Here is an 8,797-nt window from a genome sequence, read left to right on the forward strand (position 1 = left end):
TCAGCCAATGCCGAGCTAGTCCTTTGAGTTCTAGTGGGAGGTACTTGATGGCATGTAGATCATCACCGCGAGCCATGTGGATGTGGAGGAGGAAATCCTCGATCCATACCGCGGGATTTGTTGTACCATCATATGATTCAATGTTTACGGGTTTAAAACCCTTTGGGAATTCGTGATCCATTACTTCATCAGTGAAGCATAGGGGGTGTGTGGCGCCTCTGTGCCGGGCTATATCACGACACAGTTCATACGAGTCTTGTCTGCTGTATTCGGCCCGGCCGGATTTGCTTTTAGTGTATCCGGCGTGACGATCATCGTCACGCGTTGGGGCGCGACCCCGTGATCCGTAGATCGATCTTGCATATTTCGCTTTGTTTTCCAATACGCCTCGCAGGTCCTGCGTGTTGCCCCAGGCCTTGGTATTTTTGTTTGGATGGCGGCAGGGTGCGGGCTGGACTTCGGGCTGATATGCCTCTCTGTCTCGGCCACGAGGTGGCCGATCAGCCGCATCATACGCTGGTGATGTGGGTTTCAATGCTTCCTCCTCCAGTTGAGGTAGCAACCTGCGCTTTGGGTAACTCTTGGTTGGGCGCTCGAGTTCGTATTCCTCGGCTGCCAGGACTTCAGTCCATCTGTCCGCTAGCAGATCCTGATCAGCTCGAAGTTGTTGTTGCTTTTTCTTCAGGCTGTTTGCTGTGGCTATAAGCCGGCACTTGAAGCGCTCCTGCTCGACGGGATCCTCAGGAACGACAAATTCTTCGTCGCCGAGGCTCACTTCGTCTTCGGAGAGAGGCATGTAATTGTCATCCTCTGATTCTCCGTTTGCTGCCTGTTCCGGAGGGCTAGCTTGTTCATCCTCTCGCTCGAGGTCTGGCTGGAGGGGATTGTCGTCGTCTTCGGCACTATCTGCAGCGTTATTGTCTCTTGTGCCGGTATCACTGCTTTTGCTATGGAGGGACTTAGAGTGGCGCCGCTGACGTCGGTGCTTGGATTGCTTCTTGGAGGGATTATCCTCCATTGCCTTATCGCCATCGCCTTCTTTGGGGGTGTCCACCATGTATATATCATACGATGAGGTGGCAGTCCAGCGCCCTGTGGGCGGTGGTTCTTGTTCGTCTCCTGCATCGTCGTCCATACCGTCGATGTCTTCGGAGCCGAAGTCGAGCATGTCGGTTAAATCATCGACAGTGGCTACTAAGTGGGTGGTGGGTGGGGCGCGAATTTCTTCGTCGTCCGCATCCCATTCTAGCCGGACATAGTTCGGCCAAGGGTCTCCTGACAGGGAGAGAGACTTCAACGAGTTTAGTACATCGCCAAAAGGCGAGTGCTGAAAGATATCCGCGGAGGTGAACTCCATGATCGGTGCCCAATCGGATTTGGTGGGCACGGACGCATGCGGCTCGGAGTCCGTGGCCGGGGACGAATCCAACGGTTCGGCAACACGGGTCTCGTAGGAGGTGAAGTCAGTATTCGGTTCTATCGCCGCTGAGTGTGCGGCCTCCGTGGCGGGGTCCATCCACCAGTCCTCAGATGGCGCAATTTGTTCCGAATTGAGGGCCGGAGTGGTTGCAGGTGTGATCTCCCGAACACTGTCCGACGACAGAGCTAAATCATGCTCGTCATGATTGTGCGGCGCACCTGACATGGGCTTGAATCCGTCAAAGATCAAGTCTCCGCGGATGTCGGTAGTATAGTTCAAGTTTCCAAACCTGACCTGATGGCCAGGGCATAGCTATCGATCTGCTCCAGATGGCCAAGCGAGTTGGCCCGCAGTACGAAGCCGCCGAATACGAAGATCTGTCCGGGGAGGAAAACCTCACCCTGGATCGCACCGTTGCCGATGATCGAAGGAGCCATCGAGCCTTATGGTGACGGCACAGTGGAACTCTCATTGAAAGCACCAATGTCGGTGTCAAAACCGGCGGATCTCGGGTAGGGGGTCCCGAACTGTGCGTCTAAGGCGGATGGTAACAGGAGGCGAGGGACACGATGTTTACCCAGGTTCGGGCCCTCTCGATGGAGGTAATACCCTACTTCCTGCTTGATTGATCTTGATGATATGAGTATTACAAGAATTGATCTACTACGAGATCGTAGAGGCTAAACCCTAGAGGCTAGCCTATGGTATGATTGTTGTTATCCTACGGACTAAACCCTCCGGTTTATATAGACACCGGAGAGGGCTAGGGTTACACAGAGTCGGTTACAAGGGAGGAGATCTACATATCCGTATTGCCAAGTTTTCCATCCACGCCAAGGAGAGTCCCATCCGGACACGGGACGAAGTCTTCAATCTTGTATCTTCATAGTCCAACAGTCCGGCCAAAGGATATAGTCCGGCTGTCCGAGGACCCCCTAATTCAGGACTACCTCAGGTCCCGACTGTCAGGCACTTGCGTGCGAACACTACAAGAAACTTATTAATACATGACGGATTTCGGATGACAATTTTAAAATTCATCATGAACCGCCTAGTACAGGCCCGCAAGCCCACTAAAGCCCGCCTAAAGCTCTTAATCTTTCCCCGTATAAAAGCTAACCCTAAGAGAATCCCGTCCCCAATCTGTTTCTCCATCCGCCGCCACCACACCTCGCCTCTCCTCTGCTCGCCCCGTCCTCTGCCTCAACCTCCCCGCCTCGAAGCGACGATGACGGCCCGAGATCCATGGCGACAGCGGCTGCAGCGGCCCGATGGAAGGGGCGGCCAATCCTAGCCGCTGTGGCGCGCCTCAGCTGCTCACAACCCATGACCTGGGCCATGGATCTACGGCAGGGACCTCCCTCCTCCGTCTCCCAGGCCGCGCAACTGCCTCGCCATCCGGAGATTTGGAGCAGCAAGGGCCGGATGAGGAGAGGACGACGACCGTGACCCGAGCTGGACCTCGCCGGCGACGTCGACACCCCGCACAAGGTCCATCCCTGCCTCCGCCCCCCCCCCCCCCCCCCCCCCCCCCCCCCCCCCCGCCGTCATCTTCTCTCCCATCCCCAATCGAAGTTTTTTTGCTTTGATTCAGATCAGCGGGAGCTCTCCACCTCTCCACTTCGATGGATGGCAACGATCGGGACCCCACGCTCGAGCCAGATGAGCTCGATGGCTAGGAGCCCCGACAACCATGATTCCCCAGAGAACAAGAAGGTCGACCCTCTCACTCTGTTTTTTCTTTTCTTTCCAAGTGACTGCTGCTGTTCTTTAGCATAGTTCTCCAGGGACTCTCCAATTTTCTTGGACTGAACCTGATGCAGAAAACGTGGCCGCTTTGTTTCCTGATACTCGCAAGTTACGGCCAACAATAGACTAGCACTGTTGGCTATTTCCCTTTTGTTTTCTCACCGTGCGAGCATTAGCAGTGTAGGTGTAATCTGCTAGTTAATTAAGTAACTGTACTAGTTAGACAAGCTATGTGGTGGTTCACGTTTAGTCCCTAACCAAAAATTAGGCCATGCCCATATTACTGTTTTTCTCCTTTCTATTGTTATTAGTCTGGCATATCCCTATTTTTTTTATATTATCTACCACTTTACTCCCTGGCATAGTTGCTAACTAATAATTAACTATGTGTCTGTTCTACACCGAGAAGTTGTTGTTTGGTATAGTATACCAGTGTGCATTTTTACTTGTAGCAGAACTTGTCTAAGTTAGATGTACTCATGTTTGTTGCTATTAGGATCAAATATCAATGCTAGTTGGGACATACTACCTCCCATCTTGAAATATAAGATGTTTTTATAGGCTAAACTAGCCTACAAAAACGTATATATATTTTGAGTCTGGGGTAGTACTTGTTAGTTCTGACCATGCCTAGCTTAAGGACTGATCGGTATTCTTGAAAAAAAATCCTGCATATGTTCGTAAATTTTCCTATCTGAATTAATGTTGGATGTATTTTGGTGTGTGCATGTGACATTCAAGGCACATTTTTGCAATATATGTTAGTATATGGTGTTGTGAAACTTCTACGATTGAACATACCACGGCAAGCTTTAGAAGTAACTTTCTTCCATCTACAAAAGCTGAGAGGCAGAGGGAGGGGCACATAGTTTTACCATTGAATAAGCTACTCCCTGAGCTAGAGGGAGGGGCACAACATTTACCACTGAATACGCTGCTCCATTCAACATGATTGAGGCTCTAAAATGAAAGTGTAACAATCTGCAGCTTTAGAGATTTAGAGGCACACACAGATAATGAAATAGTGTAACAATCTGCAGCTTTGAAATTTTGGTGTTCTTATTTGATCTTGGTTTGCAGCAAATAATAATATTGGTGTTATCATTGACTTTGGGCTCCAATGAAATTCTTGTACGTGTCAATCCTAATTCTCTGCCAAAAGTTGTTTAACAGTATGCTAATGCTTTGCCCAGGTCTATCTCATGGACACCCAGATTTTGTATGCAATTTTCTCAACACCATCGCGTTACCCACTGCTGGTGGTAATTTTGCATCGCCACTTATTAATTTTTTTTATTATTGTTACTGTCAAATACTAATTCTTCAGCTGTACGCTTGATAATTGTTGATGATCTCTTAGGGTTGCAAGCGAAATGTATCCTTGGGCAAAATGTCCACGTTCTTAGATAGGTCCATTACTGTCTCCTTCATAGCCTTTTGGTTTTATTATTTTCACTATATACCTTTTTTTTTCTTATTCAAGGTATATCCAATTTCTTAATGCTCTAATAGGGTAGGTTCTGGGTTGGTTAACCTCATTGAAGCAAATTGTTTGTACCCAAAGGTGCCATTCTGTCAAATATTGACAAGTTGATTCATGCCTACTTACAAGGCTGGAAAAGTAATGTATTACTGGACCTATCCCAGAATTGTTGATTCATGCCTACTTACAAGGCTGGAAAAGTAATGTATTACTGGACCTATCCCAGAATTGTTGATTCATTTCGTGGAGGATTTTGTAAACTCCAATGTTATAGATGCTTGCAGATGACTGCATATATTGATTCATATGTGCACATGAAGCACTTTGGAAATACCTTGTCGTAGCATTACGATTTGCATAACGCATCATGCTTTAAAATGTAATTGTTCAAAATTGGGCTGAATGAAATAGGCTAACGGGTTGAACTAATGGGCTACCCCATGTAGGATATCCATGATGATTTCTGTGACGAAAAATAGTGTCCACATAGGCTGCCACGTCATTCCAATTGGTCAATTGAAAACTCTACGTGGCGTTGTCCGTGATGGTCTGTTCCGTCACAATGGTTGGGGCCTTGGGCGGGCCTGGGTAGATCCTTGACGGTCAAAAACAGTCATGGACAGCACCATGTCAAATTATGACGCGGTATACATGTCACGATATACATGTCAGGGGAGCGAATCGTTTTTTTTTGCCCGGACGCACTTCTTTGCGGGCGAATATGTAGCTGGTGGGTCCTACAAGTCAGGGGAAACATTTTTTTGCGAAATACGGTGGCCCGTCCGGTGGGTCCCTGCTGTCAGGTGAAGGAATAATTATTTTGCACGTAATAAGGAGGCACTTCCTTGCTGCGGCCGTGGACCCAGCTGTCAGCCTCTCCACATACAGTCCATGTCCGATGGAAGCCGTTCCATGATCACGTTGACCACGCCGCGTCGAGAGCACCAGGGCGGTGGACGACGGCGAGGCCTAGGAAGGGGACGACGCGGAGCCGGGGAAGACGCGGCAGTGGATGCCCACGCGTAGAGGAGTATGAGGGTTCACTGGTTCGCCGCGGTGTGAGGCTGCTGTCGTTGCAGAATAACAGGGGGTGTGGGTGAGTAGAGGGATGGCCTGGCCAGCGGTGGGAGTAGTAGGGGGCGGTGAGGCCTCCGCCGCATCACAGCCGACCACGGGAGGCAGGAGCACGAGGCACGACCGGCGCTGGTTTGGGCGGCTGAAGCAAGAAGACCAGAGTTTGAAGAAGCACTACGACCGTTGGATGGACATCGCACGGTCAGTGGAGCTAGAATCGTGCATATTGACTAAGTTGACAAAGCCCTCCGTCCCGTCAACTTACTAGGCCCACAAGTCAGCCTGCCACTATACTGGGTCCCAGCTAGCAGGGGCAGTATTCATTTTTTTGTGCGTAATAAGGAGGCACTTCCTTGCGTGCGAAGATATAGCTGGTGGGTCCAAGCTATCAGCGGCGGTAACATTTTTTTCGCAAAATACAGAGGCCCTTTCGGTGGGTCCCAGATGTCAGGTGGAGGAATCATTATTTTGCGTGTAATAAGGAGGCATTTCCTTGCGTGTGGCCGTGGACCCAGCTGTCAGCCTCTCCACGTACAGTCCACTTCAGATGCATGTCGGTCGTTGACCACGTTGACCAGGCCGCGCCGAGAGCACCAGGGCGGTGGACGACGACGAGGCCTAGGAAGGGAACGAAATGGAGGCAGGAAAGAGTCGGCAGTTGTTTCCCACGTGGAGGGGAGTATGACTGTACGAGGGTTTACTAGTTCGTCTGCCATCACCGGAGAATAACAGCATGTGTGGGTGAGTAGAGGGATGGCTAGGCCAGCGATGGGAGTACGGTGGGGTGATGAGGCCTGCGCGGCAGCATAGCCGGCCGCGGGGAGGAGGGAGCAGGCAGTCCTGCCGGCGGTTGTTTGAGCAGCTGGAGCAGTAAGAGCAGAGATTTAAGAAGCACGACGGCCGTTGGATGGAAATCCAACAGTCACTGCTTGTGCGTCAACCTTTTTTTAGGAAAGTCTCAAATCTGTGGAAAAGATCATAGAGCCTATCTGCCATTATTTCTAATAATTTACAGCCCATTTGCTAGTTCTTAAGGTTTTTTGGAGCCCATATTCTTTTTGTTAGCATTACAGCCCATATTGTGGCCACGGTTAAAAAATTATACGAAATTTTGCATATTTCGGTGTGGTCCGAACTGTTTTTAATCCCGAAATTTCGAGTCACATTCAAACTGATTTTAAAAATAAATGTATATCAATATAAAATCCAACAAATAGTCCACGCATAAAAATCAATGCAATTTAAAATCTCGAAATGAAAAAAAGAAATTTGAAACTAATTGCCGGTTTGATGTGTTTTAAAAATGTACAGCCAATTTCTCATGACTGATAGGCCATTTTCTCGGCCAGCCGAATGAAGCTCTCCTCGTCTTGAAAGATTTGCAGCCCAACAGGCCTGACAAAGCGACTTACTTGGCAAATCACAAAAAACTAGGCTGTGACCGTGGACCCATCTGTCAACCCCTCCACGTACAGTACTCTTCCGATGGAAGTCGGTCATTGACCACATTGACCATGCCGGGCTGAGAGGACCAAGGCGGTGGACGACGGCGAGGCCTAGGAAGGGGACTTGCTGGGCTGGGTGAAAATATAATGTTGGGCTAGACGGAGAAATGTTATAAAAACAAAAACACATGATTGCACGTCTATTACTGCATTAGGCTAGACATGGGACAGTTGAGTTGGTTCTAGGGAAAAGTACTGGGAGAAAACTCAGTTTACATAAAAAAAGTAAGTGGGAGAAAATTCAGATATAGGATTAATGAAAACGAAAAATAAAGGAAGTGGGAAGGTCTATAAAATGGTTGGACGAACGACAGGTTTAACAGAAACTTATGTTGTTTCTAATATATATATATATGTGTGTGTGTGTGTGTAATAAAATAAGATATAAATATAGGTTCAGTTTTGCATTCTTATAGAAAAATAGAACTGAGTTGTGGGTCGTCTTGAAAAAACAAACATAACTTGGGCTGCTGATGTTATAGACAAGTTAGGTTGGGAGGCCCAGAGGCCGCTTGATACCTGCTGGATCCAAAAAATGTTGAAACATGTCATGGGCTGTCCATGTTAAACAACAAAACCTAGGCCATGGACCTGGTAGGCCCGGGACGGTCAGCCTCTCGACGAACAATTGTCTCCCGATTCCTCTTGTTTTGATGACCATGTTGGGAACGACAGACGGCGGCGCCGCGGCTCGAGCACCAAGGCGGAGGACGACGTCGAGACCTCGGACCGAACGAACCAGAGCGGGGGAAGACGCAGGCGGAGGGGACTACGAGGGTTGACTTGTTCGGGTGCAGGGTGGGCCGGTGGAGCTGCCGCCGCCGGACAATGTGTGGTAGTAGAGGGATGGCCTGACCAACGCCATAGGCTATGATGGCCAGCCATTGTATAGGAAGAGGACGAAAGATTGAACAAAATAAAGAAATACAAATGGATAGGTGGTTGGTCCCATATGTCTGTGTACGAGACCTGCTGGGTCCACCTGAGGAGGGGAATATGTTGGGAGGAAGGAGATTCAAAGCACGGCAGCCGAGTGAACTAGTTTTTTCTAACGGACAAGTGAACTAGTTACATACATAAGCAAATAGCCACTAAAAAAAGCAAACAGGTTAATGGGTTCTTAAAAGAAATATTTCGGACAAAACAGATAATTACGACACATAGGCTAATGCATGAAACACTCAGATGATAAAGGTGCTTATAAACAGACAAAGTACAACATCTAGACCTTCCTGGCACGCTTGATCATGACGCTGCGGCTGTCCGTGTACTCGTCGGTTACGGGAAGCAGACACGCCCTCATGTCCAAGATCTGCCTATACATGTCGTAGCATGCGTATGCGTCCTTGGCCGCGTAGGTTATGTAGGCTAGATTCAGAGGTACCTCCCACGTGTTCAGGTCCTTGGTATCGTTGTCTTTTTTCATGTCGGCGTATCAGGGGTCGATGATGGTCTCGGCAAGGTCAACCACGGAGTCCTTCTCCTGCCCGTTGCTGATGATCTTGTATTGCTTCTGGATGTCGACAAGCTTGTTGCACCAGATGGACGAATCGTCGCTTCTTCCTT

At 49.0% G+C, this 8,797-nt stretch overlaps 1 long non-coding RNA gene across 1 annotated transcript; it reads left to right on the plus strand.

Annotated features, from left to right (window-relative positions):
- Positions 1-2,563: 2,563 nt before the first annotated feature.
- LOC109751663 (uncharacterized) lies at positions 2,564-4,983 on the plus strand. The gene is made up of 3 exons (XR_006667137.2): positions 2,564-2,911; positions 3,015-3,136; positions 4,363-4,983. It is a non-coding gene; the product is annotated as an uncharacterized lncRNA (long non-coding RNA).
- Positions 4,984-8,797: the final 3,814 nt, after the last annotated feature.

The sequence above is a fragment of the Aegilops tauschii genome, chromosome 7, assembly GCF_002575655.3.
Source record: "Aegilops tauschii subsp. strangulata cultivar AL8/78 chromosome 7, Aet v6.0, whole genome shotgun sequence".
In the NCBI taxonomy this organism is placed as follows: domain Eukaryota; kingdom Viridiplantae; phylum Streptophyta; class Magnoliopsida; order Poales; family Poaceae; genus Aegilops; species Aegilops tauschii.